We start from the raw sequence: 5463 nt of genomic DNA on the forward strand, positions 1-5463 counted from the left end.
GAGCATCGAAGCTAAAAAAGAGTGGTGGGTTCTAAAATTCTTTTACGACTGGAATAAACTTTTGTTTAAAGGGTATTTTGGGAATTCCTGTGATCTTACATTCATTCCTGGGATATTTTGGTTCTTTCAGGAAGTTTTCATGCGCTTCACTGTTTACGAACTTCATGCAGAGATCAAGATTAGACTATCTTTGACCCACTGTCACCTTTTTTTGAAACAGGCGATTTGGTCAAAGGTTTATAAGAAAATGTGTAATTTTTCTATTCTTTTTTTGCTCCTGATTTTTCAAAAATGAAAATGATATTGGGGTTTCTAGATATGCTGTTGAGCTGTTCATTTACAAATATACCGTATTTATAATTAGCCAAATACTTATTTGGAACTATTTGTTCATTTATCCTCATTTGGTGTTTTAATTAGATATGCTATATGTAAAAATTTTAACTTGTATCTTCTGCTATTTTTGTCTTTACTTGGGTCCACCGTGACATATGATTTTGTATTCCATGTCCAAAGACTGGCTTCAGATTGGTGGTGATCATTGTTTCTGCTGGTATTGGTAGAATTGTCTGCTCTTGCTTGGGACAACCAGTTTGTTTTTATTGATTCTAAGATTTATGGTTGTACATAAATTTGGTACTTTATGTTTGATGTAAGAGTATATATCTCTCACCAGGTAATGTTTTTTCTGGGATATAAATATATATCCCATTCCATTTCCTGAAGTATTATTATTTGTTAAATATACAAAGAATTTGAGTATAATGGCACACAATATGAAATTTAAAGAAATTTTCAAATAAGAATTATCTTTACCAATTCCAAAAGGATTAAATGGAGGAAATAGTAATATACCATTAAACTCAATTTTGGAAGTTATTAAATGCAGATGTGGTAGGAGCCAAAGTGGCCGTTATTTGGACAAAATTGCCCCTGATGGTGTCCTTGGCCTTGGGCTTGATGAAGTTTCAATTCCAACCTTACTTGCTAAATCAGGAGTCACAAAAAATGTTTTCTCTTTACGTTTTGATGAGGCAGGTTCTGGGAATATATATTTTGGGGGTCAAGGACCACCTAGCCAAAGAACCAATCCATTTTTGCCCATTGATGGAAAATACTAAGCCGCTTTTTATATTTTTTTTCTTTCAAATTTGAAAATGGTTCTAATTCTATAAATGTAATGCCCCAATCCCTGAGTAAAACATAATCTTAATTACGGGTGAGCATTTGGACCGGACCGGACCGGCTCTTGGACCGGACCGGTTATGGAGAATATTGTAGACCGTGGACCGAACCGGATGAGTCGTGTCCGTGTCCGTGTCCGGGTCCGGGTCCAGGTCCGGGTTTTCCGGTTCTTGGACCCGTTTGGACCGGTACAACTTTAATTGCATAGAGTACAAATCGTTAAAATAAGTTTTGGGTTTGATAGAACTCGTTAAAACGAATACGTTATTGGGTTTGATACGATACAACTTGTAAAAATGATTACCTTTTCGTTTCATGCATAACTAATATACCTTGATGTTATAATATTATAACTTACAAAATTAATTTTCCAAATAAAAGCAAGTAACATATAAATCAAGTTTACCAAGATCCCTTTTATGTGATTTATCTGTTAAAGATACATAAAATTCATAATTATAGTCTAAAATAATAGTTAAAAAGTTGAAATATTTCAGCTTTGATAGTTCAACTTTGAAGAATTGTAACTCACTGAATATAATACCAAACCAACAAAATTATAGTCTAATTTCATCTACAAACTGTAAGCTAAATGTTGGAAAAAACCGCAGGTCAATCCGACTTAAAACGAATGATTTATTGTTGTTTAAAAACTTTCACAGATTACAAAATTTTAAAAATCTTGCTGAAAAGCTGAAAATTTTCAGCTTTGATAGCTCAACTTTGAAAGACCGTAACTTATTGAATATAAAACTAAAATCAACAAAATTATAGTCTAAATTAATCTACAAACTGTAAATTAAACGTTGGAAAAAACCGCGTATCAATCCGACTTAAAACGACTAAGTTATGGTTGTTTAAAATTTTTCACAGATTACAAAAATTTAAAAACGTTGCTGAAAAGCTGAAATTTTTTAGCTTTGATAGCTCAACTTTGAAAGACTATAACTCATTGAATATTATACCAAAATCAACAAAATTATAGTCTAAATTCATCTACAAACTGTAAACTAAACGTTGGAAAAAACCGCGTGTCAATCCGACTTAAAACAAATGAGTTATGGTTGTTTAAAGTTTACAAATTTTTTTTAAAATCGGGTCAAACCGGTTCTAAACCCGATAAAAACCGGACCGGACCGGGAAAAAAACCGTACCGGTTTTGATGGATTCCTAGAACCGAGAACCGGCCTGGGGGTCCAAAAATACGGTCCGGTCCGGTCCGGTCCACCGGTCCAAGTGCTCACCCCTAATCTGAATCAACTTAAATCCATTGTGGAAGTTAGTGTTGTTTCTTTTTCGCTTAATAAGCTTAATTTGTTCAACACTTAATCAAGACAGTTATATATTCCTTTTTCTGTTTGACTTAATCTTGATGAATACTTTCCATTGTTTATTATATCATCCTGCTATCAAAGTGCAATGTAAATTGTTTTCTACCATCTAATTCAACCATCTCGGTAATCCCGCAACGCGGGATACCTTCCCTGGTTATTATTATTATTATTATTATTATTATTATTGTAATTACTTATCATTACTATTTATTTATACCAATAGTTATGAAAAATTGTAATTAATAATAATAATTATATAAAAATTTAAAAAAAGTAAATATTTATTTAATTAATAATTCTAATAATAGTAATTAAACTATTTTTAAAATAATACTAATAAAAAAGATATTTTATTTTTTAAAAAGTAGGTTTGTTGGTGATTTTAAAAAAAATTATAAGTAATAATAATGACTAGTAAAAAAGTCAAGTCTTTGCCCCGGGTTGGTTTTTTCCGGATTACCATAACTTTGGTTTTACATTTTCTCTTATTAGGACGTTGTGCTTTGAAAGATTTATTCTCATCATATCAGCTGCTCGTGTTGTGAGGGATCATATATTTTCTTATAAAAACAAATTAGATTTTAAATATAAAAACTTCCTTAAAACAAATACTCTTCATTTTACAAAAGTTATTTTTTTTTAAAAGAAATCTCATTGGGTATTAGCTATCAGCTTTCTTTCCATAAAAGACATATACAGGTAAAATCACACACATATATAACGATTAGATCACACATACATTCTTATCATATCACACACATACAAATCAGATCATACATACAGGGTTCTCAAACACATACAAAACATATGACGTAGAAACCATTATCATATCACACATACATACCAGGGTTCTCACACACATACAAATCAGATGACATAGAAACAGAGGGAGAGATATGTAGGGTTTTTAAGATCAAAATACATCAAAAACCGACAGAAATAACATACATTTTCCATCATGTTGTGCAAGCGCATGAAACGTATCTAGAGTAATATCTTAAGCAAAAAAAAACATTTAAAAATAATCCAAATATAAATGTGCATTTCAATTACCCCATGATTCTAGTCCTTTCTCTGCAGCAGCCTCAAAAGTCTCCCATGCCTCGAGTTTCGGGATTTCATTGTCATCATCCGCTTGTACTGATGTGGCAGCAATGACTTCATCGCCACTTGGCACCTGGTTCTGGAACTGTTCTACTAATTTTCTTATGTTATCCTAGTTATCCGACCCTGTGATGTGCAAATAATTTCAAATCACATGTATTTTCCAATTTTAAATAAGCCACCAAACCAAAATTGAAAATCACATAAAAATTGTCAACATGCCAAGCTGGTTGAGAATGCCTGGGAGAATATCTTGCAATTTTAAAACAAATCATCATACAAAATCAACTCATAAAATTGAAAAAAATATCTCAACATATTAGAAAACTAAAAAAGAGAGATCAAAGGAGTCTACTTTTTGTTTGGGGAGAACCACTAACAACCCATGTGTTGGCAGCAATAGATGCTTGAACTTAAGAATATATACAAAAAGAAAATGTCAGAAAGTCAAGATACTTGAGAAATACAATAATATAGGAAGTGATTTTATTGTTAAATTTGATACTGAATATAGGAAGTGATTTTATTGTTAAATTTGATACCTTTGGGATGTAAGATATGGATGACTATTTCATCCTTAAAAATGTTAACTTCCTCAATTGTCAGTACTGTGTTTACACCTATTCTCTTCAAAGCACTTTGCAACCTTTTGTCATATGTGGTAGTTGTTTTATGTACAACCTTCTTCTCTCTGCAATCAGATTCCAACCACAACTTCGATCAAATTAAACTGCCACCAAACTTATTTTCAAAAAACTTATATTTACTTCATGTTAAAGTTTATATGACTAAATTTTTATAAGTTTATTTTGAGCTTGTGAGCCTAATCAAGCTTGATGTTTCAACCACTTCTACATTTGCATATAACTCAATGTTTTGTAACAAAATGATCATATTAGCCCTTTTTTCATTTTGTTTGAAAATCTAAAGTTAAAACAAATATGATGTTCCAAACTGAAACCATCTTTACATAATAGATAAAGAGTTAAATTACTTACATATTTATACAGGGGAATCATTTAAGACCATGGGTAAAAGGAAATCATTAAATGATGAAAGAAAAAAATATTTTCTACGTTCAAAGGATATAAGAAACAAACATGCTCACACTATCCTTCCCACCGGTGTGAACAACACCGACCATCTTTTGTAGTTTTTCTAGATTCATCTGCCATAAATACAAATAAGATATGTGAAGTAGTTACCAATATATAATTAATTTGATAGTCTGTAGGTAAGTCAAGTCCAACTTTGTGATGATGGTTGATTGCTAACAGAAGAACAAAAACAGATGTAAGTTGTGATGATCTGAAAATTTTTCTACAAGAATGAAATCAGAAACTCGAATTTGTAACCCATTCGCTTAATTGCTATAACAATTCACTTCAAAATCAAATAGCTACTTTATACTACCATGATGATTGATTGAAATAAGTAGAACAAAAATAGATGTAAGTTGTGATGATCCGAAAATTCTTCACACCATGTGAACCACTTTAGATACCAACACATCGCTAACTAACACTTAATAAGAGAAAAAAATCTATGCAACGTCAACAAAATGCAATCAAACTTATCACAATTTAAAGGCCTAAATAGTAAAGAGAAGTAAAATTTGATGCTTATTAAACATATTACATGAGAACATATACGTTGAGAGGATATGATTTTGTTTAAAATAACAACCTACATCCCAATTCCTAGTTCTGTGATCACGACAGCCTATACGACTATACCATGTGGTGTTCACGTGGCCTAAATAATAACATAATATTACATCAGGATTAATGTCTAATAAATCTAATACATTTTGTAATATATTTTTTAAAGATTTGCAAAT

At 31.2% G+C, this 5463-nt stretch overlaps 1 pseudogene; it reads right to left on the bottom strand.

Moving 5' to 3' along the window:
- Positions 1–3432: 3432 nt before the first annotated feature.
- On the bottom strand, positions 3433–4791 carry LOC145165021 (basic transcription factor 3-like; annotated as a pseudogene).
- Between the last annotated feature and the right edge of the window lie 672 nt (positions 4792–5463).

Source organism: Lactuca virosa, chromosome 3, assembly GCF_052849685.1.
Source record: "Lactuca virosa cultivar CGN04683 chromosome 3, Lactuca_virosa_CGN04683_v6, whole genome shotgun sequence".
Classification (NCBI taxonomy): Eukaryota; Viridiplantae; Streptophyta; class Magnoliopsida; order Asterales; family Asteraceae; genus Lactuca; species Lactuca virosa.